Raw genomic sequence first — 19,280 nt, forward strand, 5'->3', positions numbered from 1 at the left:
CAAGAATTAAATGGTCGAACTGGGCAAAATGGGAGTGGCTTTCAGTTTTGTTTAGTTTTTTAGTATTTAGCTTGAGTGCAAAAAATTTTCATTTAACCTTTTAGAACATCTCAAATGTTTACTTAGAGTAAACATTTTAAATGCAATAGATTTTACTTGAATAAGTATGTTTTGTTGCTGTTAAAATGGTGAATAATTTTATGCTAACAGCTTAATGCTAATGTAATGCTAACACAGTTTATCACCCCCCCCCCCCCCCCCCACTGTTTCAATTTGTTTTTCAATTTTTTTTAAATGGTAGTTTTACTGTAAACCTCAGGATGTGATTTATTTGTTTGTTTATTGAACATATAAACATAAACAAGTAGAGGGAAAAAAAATTAACAAAAAAGAAGAAACATATAATCATTAGTGACAGTTTACATGTTCAAAGTGAGGAGGAAGAAGTTGAAAATTTATCTCGTCCTACCCCTTATTCTTTGTATCTTTTGACTTGTTACATTATTGATACAATAGGTAATACATTTTAAAAAAAAAAAAAGGAAAATATGTAATCCTGCTCGTGTCGTGACTGGGTCATGCCAGGACTAAGTTTGGGTCACGCAAGGGTTATGTTTGGGTCATGACCGTGAGGTCAAGTGTCTGTTTTGAACTGATGTAACCGGCATCTCGTTTCAACTGGTCTTAAGCTACGTGATGTCAGGCGCTATGTGATGTCAAGAATCTTTTCATCTCTTTATCTGGTCAACAGCCAATCAGATCATTCCATGTCAGTCCTGTTACCCACATGTCAAGCCACAGCCAATCTGATCGATTCACTGTCTTAGCTTTTAAACATTTATATATATATATATATATATATATATATATATATATATATATATATATATATATATATAAATAAATAAACAACCTGAAACAAGCCAAACTTAACTTCTTATTTGGAGAATGTCCGAGAAATACAAGTACTTTAAAAAGTGTGTTTTAAAGTTCAAATGTGTTTAGAGTGGAAGATGTACAACTATTAAAAATGTTTTGGATACGGTCTCTCTCCATCAGATTTTCCGTTATTGCATGTGGGTCTGGTCCATATTTTGAAAAAATGTCAGGGATCGAGATAACGTGTATAATAAAAGGAGGCGGGCCCGCGAGGTGAATGGATGCGTCAATCGGGAGATAAGGAGATATGACCGCATCAAGATCAATACGGGCCTGACTGGAGAGCGATAAGGTAGACGGCGGGAGGAACTTATGGAAATAAAAAAAAGAAAAAAGAAAAAAATAGAAAAGGTGACAGCCGAAAGGATGAGAGAAGCTGCGGCGAAGACGCGAGAGCGCGCGCCGATGTGAGAGAAGTCGCTGTTTGTCCTCGGGCTGCTCTCTTGGAGGAAGGACGAGGATGTGGAGGCGGCTTGCAACATTTACTGACACAAGCAAGTCAGCGTGTGTTCTCTCGACAGCAAGCAGACAACAGCAAATCGCGTTACGTAAGGCGAGGCGAGAGCGTGAGAAAACGCAATGGCGGATGTACTGTATACTGGATGCTATTACTACGCAACCTGGGACATGACGTGGGGGGAAAAAAAACTATTAAAATTAGCATTATTATCATTATCATCATCATTATTATAATTGTTATTAGACTTCGATTTAGACTTGACTTTATTGATCCCTTTGGGATGGCTCCCTCTGGGAAATTTACATGTCCAGCAGCAATAAAAACAGATAATAAAATAAAATAAAAAAAATCAATCAATAAATAAGGTTATTACATCAGAGATTGAATTAATAATAATAATAATAATAAAATAAAAACTAAAAATTCAATCAATCAGTAAATTGGGTTATTACACCAGAGATTGAATTAGTAATAATAATAATAATAAATAAATAAAAAAATTAAAATTCAAATTCAATCAATCAATAATTATTATTATTATTATTAGATAAATTTGGGGAAAATATTAATTTAAAATTATTATTATTATTGTTGAATTATGGGGGGAAATATTAATTTAATATTATTATTATTATCATTATAATTAGGGGAAAATATTAATTTAACATTATTATTATTATTATTATTATTATTGTTAAATTTGGTGGAAATATTAATTTAACATTATTATTATTATTGTTATTATTATTATTATTAAATTTGGGGGGATATGAATTGAACATTTTATTCTTATTCTTATTATTTGGGATATTGAAGAAGTGGTATCAGAAAGGAGAAGAGAGAAGTAAAACAAGACTGTGTACTGTGGGAGGGCGATACGGTTGACGAGTGGTTAGCACGTCCGCCTCCCAGTTACCGTGGACTCAGGTTCGAGTCCAGGCTCCGGCCTTCCTGGGTGGAGTTTGCATGTTCTCCCCGTGCCTGCGTGGGCCTTCTCCGGGTACTCCGGTCTCCTCCCACATTCCAAAGACATGCATGGCAGGTTCATTGGGCATTCTAAGTTGTCCCGAGGTGTGCTTGTGAGTGTGGACGGTTGTTTGTCTCTGTGTGCCCTGCGATTGGCTGGCGACCAGTCCAGGGTGTACCCCGCCTACTGCCCAAAGCCAGCTGAGATAGACTCCAGCACCCCCACAATGCTTATGAGGAATAAGCAGTCAAGAAAATGGATGGATGGATCTATTGGCAATACTGGCCCTGTATTTATTGACTCCAAAATGACAACAAGCAAATATGCTATAGGCCAACATGTAATGTTCCAAAAAAATGTATCGACAACAGAAGAATTCAGAGGGAACAACTGATTGATTATTGAAGAGGTGTTCCAAGACTTTTGTCCAACCAGTGTGCAGACCACAGACAGATTCGTCCGGCGAGTGATGGACACGGCGATTACGGACGACGCATGCGTGCATTTGAGGCCTCAAAGACCCCCGACAGACCATCGGGGTCATCGTCCCAAATAAGAAGTCCCCGGGCCTCCAAAAAGTGAGACGCATACCTCCAACGTCTGTCTGGTGGCCAGCTTAGGAGAGGATGAGCGGGATCAATGAGGTAGCTGGAGAGAATGTCACCTCACTAGCTGCAGCTTAAAAGCTCATTTACATCTGTTTCACAATCACACGCGGCTAATCGGGACCTTTTGAGGGCCCAGATACCAAAAAAAAAAAAAAAACGCTGCGAGACCGACAGACTCCCCCGACGTGGAGTTTGATAAATGATTGTTTGCACCGACTCTGAAGCCCTTTCGCAGCATAAAAAGTGCGGCAGCTGTAAAACAGACATGAATAGAATCGGCTTTTCAAAGCAGACGGAGGCTTTGCACAAGTGTGAGAGAATCAAATATATTCTTTCGTTTTATCACAAGCCCATTTTTGCACTGTTGATTTACTGTTCCGTTTTCTTTCGGAAGTTATCTGAATGTTGTGCACCACATGATACGCGTGCTGCTTTTAATTGTATCAGAGTAAAGGAATAGGCACTCATCGGCCACTTTATTAGGAACATTTGCTCACGCTAATGAGCTGACTTGTACCGTATTTTCCGCACTATAAGGCACACCTCATTATAAGGCGCACCTTCAATGAATTACATATTTTAAAACTTTTTCCATATATAAGGCGCTACAGTAGAGGCTGGGGTTACGTTATGCATCAATTAGATGGTGCTGCGCTAAAGGTAATGTCAACAAAACAGTCAGATAGGTCAGTCAAACTTTATGAATAGATTACACACCAACTTTCTGACAACTCCATTCACTCCCAAAATGAATAAACAGCTGTTTTATTATTTTGTCTGAGCTAAAGTATTAGTATTAGCTAGCGATCCAAGATGGCGGGATCTCCGATCGTGCAGGGTCACCGATAGCGTCTTGACAGCGAGACCTGTTGCAGGTCAATATTGATCCATATATAAGGCGCACTGGACTATAAGGCGCATGGTCAGCTTTTGAAAAAAATTGAAGGCTTTTAGGTGCGCCTTATAGTGCGGAAATAAATGGTAATAGTGACGGGCATGACAGTTCTTTTGACCTCAATCATTAGAATCAATCCATTAAAATGAATCGTACAAAAAAAAAATTGTTCACCGAATCATTCCCTCCATCCACCCCACGGCACAGACAGTGTTCCTCGAATCGCGAGCCACTCATGGCAAGACTAAGGGGCATATTCACGAAAGGTTTGCGTCGCCGTAGCACGGCGCTAACCGTTCAAAATGGAGCAATCCGGGAGCGCCTAATTCACTAAACACGCGCACATGCGGAAATCCGTCACTAAGGGCTCTGCCAACCAGATTGCGCCACGGTGCGCCGGTGTTATTTGCGCGTATTAAATTAGCTAATTTGCTTACATTTGACGCAAAATATGCCCACCCCGATGCAAATGAGACTCATTGATAATGACGCCATTAATAATCAATAACGCCAGCGCAAATAGCCACATGTAGTTTGCGTGATGCAAACAACGTTTGTGGAAAGCATGTATAAACCTGCCGCAACCTCGATCCCGGGATCATGACAGCAGTGCATGCCATTTGCGGCACAACATGCACGGAAAGAGAGAGAGAGAGAGAGAGAGAGAGAAAAGGAGAGAGAGAAAGAGAGAGAGAGAAAGAGAGAGAGAGAGAGAGAGAAAGAGAGAGAGAAAGAGAGAGAGAGAGAGAGAGAAAGAGAGAGAGAGAAAGAGAGAGAAAGAGAGAGAGAGAGAGAGAGAGAGAGAGAGAGAGAGAGAGATTTTCCATGTTGGTTTAGGACACATAACGTAACCCGGGCTGATCATCAAAGGCGGGGAGGCATTTTACGATCATTTTTACGTGGCAGATGCATACTGTACGCCCACGCCAACCTCTGAAAATATATTTTCAACTGTTTATTTTTTATTTTTTTATTTGCTTTTCAATCAATAGGCAATGTAATGTCTAAGTGCAGCACTGCCTGGTCAATGGGTTGTGGAATCACGAACATTCACTAGCTATGGCCAACAGATGGCAGCATTGTATCTCTTTTCAATGGACTGCCAGTGTATCGAATTACAATGAAACATGACGGAATCAGATGAAATCGAACCTTTTCAAGGGTGACGTGCATGATCAAAGCCTTTTTGTCACATTAAACCTAATTCGCAGAGCGTCACGCAACAAAAAAATATTAGTGTCAAAGTCACTGTTCGATCAATGTCACTCAAATTACCTAATTTAAAATGATGACTACTAAACAACGAATAAGGTAAAGGTAGAAACACTTTTTTTCTGATGAAAGAACGGGAATGCAATCTTCCATGTGGTACGCACCTTGTACATGTAGAAAAAACACAAAATATTCTGTTTGCTTTGAAGGATGAGTTTAAATGCTCGAAATCGGCTGGCACTGTTGGGGTTGTTTTGTTTTTTGATAATGTGGCAGTAAAAGAGTTATTATCATCATCATCATTATTATTATTATTATTATTATTATTATTATTATTGGAAATTAGGCCCTTATCATGTGGTTAAACATCACAAACTTGTTGAATTAAAAAGTATACAAACCCAACAATTCATACACAAACAAAAGTTAATTTTCCATAATGTATATCAACTGAATTTTAGAGTGGATAAGATTACATCATACCTACTTTTCAAACTTAACATTGACTGTAATAATTAGTGTTGTTCCGATACCATTAATTCCAACGCTAATATAGGACTTTGGATGCAGCATCTTGTGTCTTGCTGGTGCACGACATTCACTGGTATGTGACATGTTCACTGCATGTCGATCTAAGATATCCTATTGGCCTTTGAATGCTCTGAACCAATAGCAGGACAGCTTTTTCATGTTGAGGAAAAAAAAACAAAAACACTTAGGTATCGGTATAGTATCGGTATCGGCCGATGCTGCAAAGCTGGGTATCGGTATCGGGGGCCAAAAAAGGGTATCGGAACAACACTAGTAATAATGTAAGGTCCTGCAGCAAGATGAGCGCACACGCCCCTCTTCCTCTCACATACACATACGGTCGCTATATTGACACGCACGTACTCCAAACGAAAAAAGTTAATTGCATCTTAAATTAGGGAAGGAACTTTACTCGACTATCAAACACAGAGTTGGCCCGAGGCCCCCCGCAGAGACGAGTGCAGCGCTTGTGCAGTCTGATGTGCGTCAAAGTGTCAGGAAGATAATTTATCTGGCGCCTTCCTCTCGTCTACTTTTGTCTCAGAGATCCGCCTCTGATTCCAGAAATGATGTTATGGTAATTGGATTGTCAATGTGTCAACATCCCCTGCTGGCATCAAATTTCGCTGTTTTTGGAAAACACGCATCACAATCGATCAATTATATAGCGTGATGAAAGGTTTATGTGATAGCGGCAATACACCTCGAGTCACCTGTTTTGGTTCAACTATGCATTGCTTCAAATGATGCGTTAGTGTCCCATTTTAGGCGTCACATTTTCCCTGGGACAGTCCCGGTTTTGAGTCCACAATTCAGCGGATTTCCCAACCCAACTGATCTTACCGTAAACCACGCCCGCATGACCTAGCAAACCAATCAAGACGCAGGGATGTCACATCTACGAAAGCGCGTGCGTTTTTGCTGCGGACAAACAAAAGCTATCCAGCTCCCGGTCGTGCATTGCGAGGTTGTCCAAAGCCAAGAAAAATAAAAAATAAAAAAATCAATAAAATGGTTAAACGCTGGAGTCACAGCTTGTGTAAGAGAGACACGAGAGTGAGACACTGTCCGGTTTATTCGCTTTCCCTAAACCCTCAAACAACTACGAAAAATGTCTGCGTTGGATCAAACTTTGTGGAAGACCAGTCAAATGCCTCTAAAATGACCAGCAATACTACGTCTGTTCGAAGGTAATGTTCTCCATTTGTTGTTTTTAGCCAAAGGCGAACGATAGCTCCGGCTAGCTAACCGTCCACATGTTTGTTGATTTACTATTGATATAAATGCCAACATAACAAACTTTGCACACGCCACCAGTCGATTCCCACCAAAATGACCAAAAACCACTACGTCTGCGCTAAGGTAATGTGCTCCATTTGTTGTTTTTAGCCAAAGGCGAACGATAGCTCCGGGTAGCTAACCGTCCACACGTTTGTTGACTTACTATTTATATAAATGCCAACAGAACAAACTTTGCACACACGACCAGTTGAATCCCTCCAAAATTAGCAGAAACCACTACGTCTGCGGATTCTGTGCTAAGGTAATGGTCTCCATTTGTTGTTTTTAGCCAAAGGCTAACAATAGCTCCGGGTAGCTAGCCGTCCACAGGTTTGTTGACTTACTATTTACTATAAATGCCAACAAAACATTGAAACTATGAGGTAATATAAACTCATTCTGACCCTGCTTGACAGGAACAATGTCCAAAAACTTCGGTTTTGCCGACAATCGGTCGAAGTGAGTGAGGCGACTCGGTCTTTTCCTGACTTCTGCAGCAGCAGACATCGATGCGTATTTCCTTTTGTTTTTGGGCAAAATTGCATGGTGAGGGAGTGAATATACCTTCACTAAAAAATTTAAAGCCCACTTTGCTTTCTTCAAAGAGAAATATTGGCGTCCTGGAAATACCTGACCGAGAAATCACAAGGAAGATCTGACAAGTTCGCCAGTACAGCGCATGCTATTTCGCTAATCTTGCCCGAACAATGTCGGAGGGAGCTGCTTGTCGCACAATGTGGGCGTGGAGGGGCGTGCCACGCTAAGGTCAATTGTTTTGTCCCGGCATCCCGTTTTTTTGCCATGTGTATATCACAATCACACGGTTGTCATAGCAATTCATTCGATAAACCCATTAAACTATTACGATTCCTTTCTATTTAGTTCCAAATTCACGTTTGTGTTCTCATTCGTATCTAATCGGTAAGTGTTTTCGTTATATCGGAACTAGCACTATTTCCTGCTTTTGTGTCTAAGAATCAGGGGAAATGTAGTCCAAGTGCTACTTGGACTACAAGAAAAAAAACAGCATTTAGCTAGCATTAGCTAATGTAACAACCGCACCTGTCGATGAAAAAGATTAGACATTTTATTTATTTGTTGTTGCTCCCAATATGCGTCACAAGCACTGATGTGATTTGAGCTATTTGACCCCTGGTAGACAAACTATTTTTTCCTTCTAATGAGGCCGTCACGTCACACACGTTTTCGTTCGGTTTCGCTCCACTACCAGGGGCACTAAATAATCTTTACTTCATAAAATAGATTTTACAGTAGTATGTAAGAATCTGTGGAGTTCACCCTGTGAAAACCTGCCAATTTTGTGTTTTCGGTGGTGAAACCCCGGCACTATTTTGCGATGAGGCGCAGTGATCTCCGGTGTGGGCGGAGTGCCATTAGGTCGATAATGGTGTGATTTAGGTCACATGAGCCAATCAGGTAGCTGCTGCTTTCTCCTCACCATAGCAACCGCATATCAAAAATGGCGACCACAACGTCGGAGAGCGAAGAAGAGCGAAAGGAGAAAAAAAGTTAAAAAGAAAGTGGTGAAAAATATATTATTTAGTATAGGGTTGAAAATAATTTGTTGCTAGGTTAAGTTTTAAGGCTATAGTTTATTAAAAAAGCGAGCTGCTGAATGATTTATCTTGTGAATCCAACAGTGGTTACCAAACTCGGGTTACCTGTGCCCATCAGTCATAATATAGTCACAGCTACACGCTCCCTTTCCCCCAAACTCTCTCTCACCAACCTCAACAAACACTTTACTTAAATCTGTGATATGCATATACTGTAAAGAGGTGATGTGACAATAACACTTATAATGTAATTCTTTTTTTGTGTAAAGGCGGGTTGCTGCAGGCAGATGAGATGATGAAATAAATAAATAAATAAAATTGATTCTCTAAAAATGAAAAACAGTTGGTTGTTAATTATTACATGCAAATGTGTTTTTTTTTGTCTTCTGTATTTATAATTGTTCTTTGACCAAGAAAGTATATAGGCCTATAGGTGTATTTTTATTTCTATCCAAATATACGATTATTCGCTAGAATTTTCAGTAGGATATCCAAATACCAAAATATTCGATAGCTGCAGCACTAATAATACTAATTTTGAGTTGTGGCACGCCCACACGAGTTATTTTACCACACACCCGTGTCAAAACTAGCTTACTGCACACACTGCACCCCAACTTCAAATTTTTGCTAACATAATAACAATAACAATAATAATAATAATAATAATAATAAATTATGAATTTTGTTGGATCCAAAAGCAACTTACATAATTATATATTATATGATTGTAATTGTCTTATTTTCAAATGTTTAAATATTTTCTTGATTTGAACAAAATATAATTGTTTAGAATAATCTTGATTTCAATTATTACCAAAATAATTGCGATGATTATTTTTTTCCATAATAGAGCAGCCCTAATGTGATGTGAATATGTGTATCTTGTGCTCATCTTTCCCTTTAATTTTCTATTTCAGGCAGGATATACTGAAACGAAGATTCAGGCGTGATTTCCCCCAGCTGGTTTTTCACACCCCTTTCGAGCAACACCTCTGAAATGGTTTTTGTAGAGACATTACCAACAACTGACAAACTTTTACACAGGGTACCTCACTCATCAGATACATCAACTACTGAGTCTACTGACGTAAGCCAAGAAAGTGACACTAACACATAGCTGGTAAAACATCAGGTTGTAAAATCACAGGTCATACGAGGACACTTTACAGTGCAGGGCTGTAAAATCTATGTAAAATCTGCCATTTTGTTTGTTTCATTATCAAGCTGTTAACTCTCCATTTGAACACTTTTCAAGCAAAAATAAAAATGTCTGTATTCCATTTTCCACAAAAAAATGCCCAAAACGAAGCTGTTCCATTGAAGTTCCATGGTTTTATTGTGAATGCACGTTTGATCTGTATTTGATTTTTTTTTTTTTATTATTAATATTTTTTGTGTCGGACATGGGGGGGGGGGGGGTATAAATGACATGCTGTGATGACACAATCTGATACTTTAATAAATATTCTATATGTTATAATAATCTGGGCTCTGAATGCATCTATTTCCATCTAGTCCATTTTGCCTTGTTCCAGGTTTGTGGTGCATTGTAGTATTTTTGGCCAATGTATGCTGCTTCTTGTGTACCTTTCATTACGTAGTAGGTTGTGAATTGTTTTCATATATGAAACATAAACATAGCTAAATGTAACATTCGTGTGCTGGTGTCACTTCCAGTTGAAGCGTTTTTTGTTTTTTTTGGCACAAATTTAATGATCTAAATTCACATGATTGCACCAAACCACCAATACTTGTTTCTGATGTTAGGTACATGTATTTATAACATCTGGGAATGATTTTCTGTTGCTGAATTTAATGTAAGACGTTTTAAAACCAAAAACTGCAGCACAAGATTTTCGTTTTTTGTTATTTACCTATATATGCATTTCTGGCTTGTGACAAAATTGGGGCAGGAAAACATTGGGTGAACTTTTAACCCAAAGTTCAGAAGGGTATTATCTATCAAAAAATGCATTGAACAAGTAGTGCCCAGACAGTGGAGCGAAACTCATTTTCTAGGCACTTTTTGGGGGTTCACCCCACGGCCTAAAAAGAAAAACAGAATGTTTAATGCCACATGCACTACATTAGCAGCAAATATCGCTCACATCTCACAAATGACAGCTTACAATCTTGTGTGAAGATTGAAAAAAAAAATCCCATTAACCAAGTAGACTAATTATTTTATTGTGCCATTAATTTGCGGATATATTTTACATTGGTAATTCAAGCAATTTATTATTATTTTTTTAATTAAAGTTAATGGCAGAACACAGAAGCAAAGACAGCAATTTTGCTTTTTCGGCTGGCGGATCGTTAAAACGTGGCTTTAATTTCATGAATATGACACGGACTATTTGATTTGAAAGTAAGCTTCATTCAAGCAAGGACAGTTTGTTGATTTCATGAATGCAAACACTATACTGTGTTTTGGTTGCCTCCGCTAAAATAACCTCAAACCGATTGAAATGTAATATTAATGTGGGATATTATTACGCATACTTTATAAATCTGCAGCATTTACGCCCGTGCAGCTTTAAAATACATATCCAGAGCTCCACATTACGATGAAATGAAGATAAAACCCGTTTTTATGACCGTGTCCGAGATAGACAATCCCCACAAAAACGTCCCCACTTTATTTGTGCAGAAATGCCAATAAAGAATGAATGTAAAGTAGCAGCCAGTAATGAGCTGCCAAATGTGTGGCGAGGAAAGAGCACATCTGTCCAATTATTGCTTTTTTTTTTTTTTCCCCCCCCCTGAAATTGTTTATCATTGCATGATTGCTTTCTATTCAGTTCCCAATACGGGTACAGCGCATGCGCTCTGATTTGCATTGCATCCCTTCCCTTACTGGCACTAATTTGTATTTATGGATATCCTCAAGCTGTGAAAACAACCGAGTGATTTTTTTTTTTTTTTTTTTTTTTTTACAGTAGCCCATCTCACCTTTTCTAAGAGAAATTCTCATATTTCATGAAACGGGAAGGAAAGCAAGCTAATCCTCTATTTGAGGACAGACATGCTTAAATCCTGGAATTTCATGCGCATGTTTATCATCTATTTCTTTTTTTTCCTTTTTTTTCTGACCCCGATAGATGGGAACCGTCGCCCGAAATGAGTCATTGATGTGCTGGCTGGCGATGGGAATGAAATTACGGTAATGGAGAAGCAGCCAAGAAGCTCATCTTTTAACATGAGGAATGAAGTATATATATATTTCTTGTCCAGACGAGAAAATTACTTGTCCGGACGAGAACCAGTAATTTTCTCGTGAGATGTTCCGATAGTTTTTCGTAAATGTATGAACTAATGGCCGACGAATTTCTGCAAAAATTCAAACAATAGGTGATTGATGAAGGCGCAGTAAGTTTTTAATTGCAACGTGACGGGCCTTTTTTGGAAAAAAGTACCTGAAGTTTCCATCTTTGTTTTTTACACTACGCACAACTCTCATTTATTGTGCAGTAATCTAATTGTAACATGTATGGTTACATGTTTTGATGCAGTTTTATACTTTATAAAACATTTATGTCTGAATTTTGGGAGGCTTGGAACGGATTAGGGCATTTACATGGAAAATGCGTCTCGACTTACAAACTTTTCTACTTAAGAACTTTCTTCCAGAACCAATTAATTTCATAAATAGGAGGTACCACTGTATGTAATTTAGACATTTGATTATTCATGTTTATTCCCACATTTGGCATATCGCTGGTGTCGGACTGAAACATCATAAATCACAATTTTTGTGAACATATTAGTTTTTTTTTTTTTTGTTTTTTCCCCTCCCCAAAAAGTCTATACAATATTGGTTAGTCCACGTTTTGTTTTTTGTTTTTTTGGGGGGGGGTGGGGGCTTTCCTAAAATGTGAGTAAGAGATACAACAGCATCAATACTTCAGTATTTAGCGTCTCACTGTGACCAAAAATAAATAAATATACACATGTAATCTATAAATATATCACTCCAATATATGTTGCGACTACAAAATTTGTTTGGTGGCGACTCTACTTGACTTGTTTACACTTTTTTCCACATAATTCAAGACTTACTCGCGACTTGCACACGCGACTTGCTCCCACCTCAGCTTTACGCAACGCGTAGGGATTGCGCTAATGTGTATTTCGCTTTTCATCCTGCGAGCCTCGAAAATGGGTTTTGACAAGCGACGGGCCAAAGGTCACAACACTGGCTAATAACGGGGACTCCTCATATTGGATCCTGTTGTTTTCTCTCTGCACGTGACGAGGCACATCTGAGCCCACCTGAGGCTCTGTTCACCTTGTTACCGTTATTGTGGAATTTCTTTTTTTTTTTTTCCCATCACAGAACAGAGTTCATTTAGACCAGCTGGGCAGGGGAAAACAGAATTGTAGCTTCAGGGGAGAAAAGTAAAAGGGAAGAAAAAAAAAAGAAACTCTTTTGCTAGAGTACAGAAATGTCATCTTCAGTATTTTTTTTTTCCAATCAAAGCCAAAAGTGTGGCACCCTGATTTAAAAAATAAAACCAAATAAACAAAACAAAACAAACCATAACCCCGCTCACCCACATTTTCTCTGTTTTGTTTTTCTTTTCTTTTATTAGTTCGTCCGCAGGATGCAATAAAAGAAAATCATTTGTGGGGTTGCAGAGACTTTTCGATCACAATAACTCGGATGTGCGTGTTTACCGTACATGAGATAGGATGCCTCTATGGATCAGCTGAATATGCAATAATGGCGTTACATAATTGTATAAATGTAATTGTTTTCTGGAGAGGAGCTGATTGACATTTTTCGCTAAATTGTCCTTCCAGTTATTTTCGATTATTCTTGTCCTCATTAGGTTCACGGGTGGACCCTCGTCTAGCGGTTATTTATTTATGTATTTATTTATTTATTCATTAATTTATTTACTTTTGTTTGCTTCAAACACTTATTGTTGTTGTTGGGTCAGGAAAGTTGATGCATGGATTGAGAAATGTATTCTTAAAAAAAAAAAAAAAAAAAAAAAATCTATGAATAGCACATCTTTTGTCGAGTATACAGTTAGAGCTGTCAAAATTGATTGATTAATCGACAACCATTTTAATAATAGAGTAATCGTTTGTGTCATGTGCTGAAGGTTGGATACCAAAGTGCAGGAACAAATAAGGTTTTAACTTTGAACTATTTATTCACATTCATTCGAGAGGTGTGGAACAAACTTGACTAGACGAGAAACAAAGAGAGCAGCACAGAGGGACAGAAAGCAATAATCCGGCAAAACAGACACAATTCTCAGACAGACAGTGAACCGATCTGATTGGTTGTAGCAAGTAAAGGACTAAAGAACGACATCACAAAGGTCCAGACATCACCTAAAGGATTAAACATTGACGTCACATAGCCTAAAACTATTTGAAACTAGATGATCGTGGTTATATGATGGTTACATCAGTACAAAACAGACACTTGACCTCACGGTCGTGAACCCGACTTAACAGGTCATGAACTCAAACTATAACCTGGCGTGACCCCAGACATGACAGTTTGGAGCCATTTTTTATTTTTTTTTTAATTGTCCAAATCCTTTGATTTCAGTATATAAACAGTAATTGTTCACTGATTTCTTCATGAAAGAAGACTGATGATCTTTTGTGTTTCATCAAAATAAGACATTTGCAAACATCTGTTTTTACTTTGGGTACAATATCAATCATCCCATTTTTTTTTTTTTTAAATCACTATGCAAATATGAAGTAGGAAATAACCACCAATCGCTGGTTAATAAACAGTAATCAGTGGGAAAAAAATGCTTTTGTAATCCACTTTAATGCAAAATTAAAATTAATCAAATTAGTCGATTAATCGATTGAATAATCAGTAGATTAATTGATTCTAAAAAAATTCAAAGATTCCAAATTCTGCTACTGGTCTAAAAATCACTTTATGGTTTGAGTCCTGAATATGTCCAAGAAATGCTGATTGAGTACAAACCCAGCAGGGCTCTGAGATCGACAGACTTGGGCCTTTCTCTCATACCTTTAAAGGCGCAGTCTGCCAGTTTCACTCAGGAATATACACTTTTTAAATACAGGATTTAAACAAACAAACTACATCTCAATTTACAGATCTGGGCTTTTCTTAACGTGTGGGGGTGATTTTGTCCTAAACCCCAGCCTGTATTTTGCCATTTTGTGTTTGTTCTGTAAACAGCGGGACGTTTCTGTGGAAAGACAGTGTTTACACCGCTCCAGCCAATCGCAGAGCGGGGGGGTGGAGTGTCGCAAACGAACGTGTCGGCTGCGTGACGTCACTCCCGCGGCAATTTGAAAGCACGCACATGTTTTTTTTTCTTCACTCACTCGTTCACACACGTAAGCTTCTGTGAGTGAGTGAGTGAGTGAGTGAGTGAGTGAGTGAGTGAGTGAGTGAGTGAGTGAGTGAGTGAGTGAAAAAAATAATAATACTAATGGGAGGTGGGGGTTTAGGACAAAATCACCACCAAAGATTAACATAAACCCAGATGTGTAGACTGAGAGAAAGTTAGTGTGTACATCATGCCATCATCATCATTGCCTAGTACCTGACGATATGATCTGTATCACGATTCATAGGTCACGATTCGATTCAATACCGATTCATCCCGATATGAATTTACAAGTCGACTGTTGCGATTTTTTTTTTACTCAAATTTAGAAAATGCCATTCAGTAAACTTGTACATGTACACTGGAAGATTTGTATGAAAATGTATTATTTATTGATCTCAAACTTCAGTTTTATAACCGTGAGCTACTGTTTTTAACAAACAGGTTGTCACCTTTTTTCATGTTAGAACAGCATTGAAATAAAATATTAATGCTTAATGTTCCATTAATATAAAAATTTTTTCCATGCTTAAGGTGTGAAAGTTAAACTTTTTGTTGAATATTTTTTTAATCAAAAATGGATGTTAAAAAAAAAATCGATTCGGCTGCCTATTGAATCGATTCGAGAATTGCGTGCTTTAGTATCACGATATATTGCCGAATCAATTTTTTTTTAACACCCCTAATGTCCCCCCCCTTTTATGAATTATTATTTTCATTATTATTTTAAACTTCATAACGCTAACTGTTTCAAAGTTTGTTGTATGTTTTAACATTGTCAATGTATGTTTTTGTTGTTTTTTTTTTAGCAAATTTTGTAATCTACTTTTATTTTCTCGACTGTCTTTGTTGCTTCTTTCCTTGTGTAAAGCACATTGAATTGTATGAAATGCGCTATACAAATAAACTGCCTAAAAATATGTGATAGTGACATCACGATATACAGTATTTAAAAGAGCATTTTAGTCATACGTCCGGTTCGGAAGTTTGAGGCTTGATGTCGGACCCCCGCCAGCACACTAATGAACGACTGCACTCCAAACAAAACTTGTGCTGTGATTGCCCCTTGAAAAGCCGCTCAGGGGCATTAGAAAGTGTTGCGAAAGTAAGTTTTCTCAACTCACTTCTTCCTCCCACACGTTCCAGACGAAGCCAGGATTTGAACGCCTCTACTGTTGCCCTCCCTGAACCGTTCCTGCTTCACCAAAAAAAAAAAAAAAACACCACTACTGAAAATTGCGCCTTCTTCTCGGTTTTATCGCCACATTTTGCCTCCTAAACGTTTGCAGTAATTTAATCAGACTCACTCGCTGCTGTCACACTTCCTGAGCTGGAGCTGCCTCCCTTTTTCCTCTCGCGCGGTGCGCCATCTGCGTGCGTGAGGACATAAGAGACAAATCACCCCTTGGGCACAACATTCTCGACTCCCCCGAGAGGGTTTCAAACACGCACGCTTGCACTTCAAATATCCTGCAGCTCACGTACGTCCAGAAGAAAAAGAAAGCGGGGAGGGAGGGAGGCATTAAATCCTAAGTGGAGGAGGATTGACAAGTGAGTGGGTGAACGTGAAGGGAAAATGGAGGCCCTGGCACAAACATAGCATGAAATTGTTTGCATTTTGCAGACGTGATGGCCGGCAAATGGAAGCCTTGTTGCAAACAGAGGAGAATGGGAGAATGTCGAAGTTAATACCTGAAAATCACATATTGTGCATGCTCGGGGTACGTAAAAAAACAAAAAACAAAAAAACACACATGAACGCTATAGCTTTGACACAAACATACTGAACTCTTGACTCCTTCAGCTTAACATGCGGTGAGCTACACACAAGTCAAATAGAAAGACAATGTTTGTTTTTGCTTCCATTTTTCATTTTCTCGACTCAAAAAGGCTTTCTCAAATATTGTTCACAAATCTGAGTACCACGTCACCAGGTTTGCCGCAGGTATTTTTGTCGAGTTATTGAGTGCACTGTAATTCCACTTTTGACCACTAGATGGCAGCACGTGTATTAAGTTTGCGATCGTGTAGAGGAGTGGTGTCCAAACTACGGCCCGGGGGCCATTTGTGACCCGCCCTCCATTTTCCAGTGGCCCGCAGCATATGCATGCTAAAAATGGCATTTGACTCAGTTCAAATAAAAGAAACAAAACAAAAATGTTTGGAGATGGTTATTTTAGCTCACTAAAACTAACAAAATAAACTAAAATTAAAAAAACTATTTTATTAACAAAATAAAATAAAAACAAAAATGCTTTTTAAAAAAAGAAAACTAACTGAAACCTCATTGGTAGGAATTGGTAGGTACAACTTTATACTGCACAATACTGTATTTTTGCTATCCATTTCACTCTCTTATTAGAAATAGAACAATATGTTTTTTCAGGGTCGATTGTTTGCTCGCTGTCAAAAGATTTTGTCAAATGCCAATCTTTACTTTGTTGACAATTTGTTAAACAATTTTTCACACTTTTCAAAATGTATATATATTTTTTTTAATCTTAAACAATACAAATTTTTTAAAAATACTCAATATCTTAAACGTTCACATTTCTTTCTTTTAATGTCGATCAAAAACAAAAGGTTCCCAGGGTCAGCAACATCTCTGATAAAGTCAACTGAAAATTTCAATAAATAGTTCCCTGAATTTAGATTTTTGGTTTTAGATTTACCTTTTATCGGCCGATGCCGATATTTGTCAAAATGCCCAATAATCGGTCTATCCCTAGCATTTATAGACCTTTAAAAAGTGCAGTATATACTGTTCCAAAAAAAAAAAAAAAAAAAAAAAAAATTGCCATAGAGTATTTAGGTATGTTTAAATAAATACCCTAAATACTCTAGGCCGCAGGTGTTAATCTATTTTTAATTCAGAGACGACGTTCACCCAAATTTGAAGTGGGCTTTATAAATTATAAATAGACAAGCCCAAATATTTCCTGTTTTTTTTTTTTTTTTTTTTTTTTTTGTGGTGCGAATAATTACAAGGACAACCTGAAACTGTTGCCATTTATTATTATTATTATTATTATCATTATTATCATTACTAATTACAGAGCAATCTCAAATATCTCAAAAATGATTGCAATATTTTTGCATCAAATCCAGACAAACAAACAGACAAATTTCAGACTTCATTTAAAATGGTCGTCAGTGTGCAAGAAAAAAAAATGAGCTGAGCTGACAATTGCCGCTGTATGTTTCATTTGAATAATAATGGTTCCAATCTGGGTGCTCAAGCTGGCAAACCTAACGTGAGCATATTCCATAAAGAGGCCACGTCCTCATTGGTCATTAAAGACAAGATGGCGGTCAATATTACAGCGGTTAACAGAACGAAGCACCGAGTGAATCGCGACACTGGCTTGATGGATTAGTTCCATTAACTTACTTCCTTGAAGAGAATCCGTTTTAAATTCTGAACAAAGTGGAGCTGGACTCGCCTGTCGAAAGGATTTATGCTCAGCTTGTAAGGTTTCACTGCATAGATGGATCATTCACAATGGAGGGCTGTGCATTTGATAATGCGCCATTATCACGCCGCAATTAACTCATTTACTCCCAATAACATATAAATACGTTTTTTATGTTCTAAGTGTCCCAAAGACGTATTTATACGTTTTTTTGTAAAAAAAAAAAAAAATCTGTATGCTAGAGCATACAGAAGGCTTTGATGCAGCCTCTCAACTGCAAAGAACGGTTGCAGAAATGGTAGTTATTACACAAACGGCCAGCAGGTGGCAGCAGAGCAAAGGAGATCAACCAGGGCCATCTAGAAAAAAAGCTCAATTACTTTGAATTTTAAATAGATTTGTGAAAACTGATGAAACTTAGCTCTCTTCTAATGCTAATTGCTGCAAAACGGAAACAGATAGAAACATACTTTTTTTTCTGATGAAAGAAGAGACTTTAAAATCTTTCTTTTGATAGGTTCCATGCTTTTATAGCAATAGAACACAATATTCTGTGGGCCTTGCAAAATCAGTCAAAATCCAGTAAAACAGCCGGGAGCGAACAGGATTGCGAAATGTGAAAATGGCGGCGAGTGAATGAGTTAAAGAACCCATCAATATGACACAACAACAGCACGCAACTGTGCCACATAGTTCACCTGAAGCAGTTCACAGGCCATATTTATCGAATAACATAACAAAAACATTTCAATGGAAAATGTAAGGATACGCGACTGTTTGGAGCCCAAAGCAGACATTGAGTGCGGGAGTCGGAAATAAGACGAAAACGGTTTGGGAGCAAGACAGAAGGACAGCAGATGGCGAGGACAAAAGAACTGGCAAAATCTGGCACCTTCCCGGGCCCCCTTCAGATTCTCGGTTTTGCTCGGGACTTTACTTTTCCATCCTGTCCGATTAAGATGACTCAGAAGTACTGGACATGGAGGTCGCTTGAAATCTCAAAACACTTCCGGAAAGATGCCTCGATGCAACCTTTGAGCCACTTTTTTGCAAAGT

At 38.1% G+C, this 19,280-nt stretch overlaps 1 protein-coding gene across 1 annotated transcript in view; it reads right to left on the minus strand.

Annotated features, from left to right (window-relative positions):
* The window catches only part of lingo3b (leucine rich repeat and Ig domain containing 3b), an 88,403-nt gene that overhangs the window by 68,752 nt on the left and 371 nt on the right, over window positions 1-19,280 (minus strand). The gene's annotated exons all lie outside the window — the stretch shown is intronic.

The sequence above is a fragment of the Festucalex cinctus genome, chromosome 1, assembly GCF_051991245.1.
Source record: "Festucalex cinctus isolate MCC-2025b chromosome 1, RoL_Fcin_1.0, whole genome shotgun sequence".
Lineage (NCBI taxonomy): Eukaryota > Metazoa > Chordata > Actinopteri > Syngnathiformes > Syngnathidae > Festucalex > Festucalex cinctus.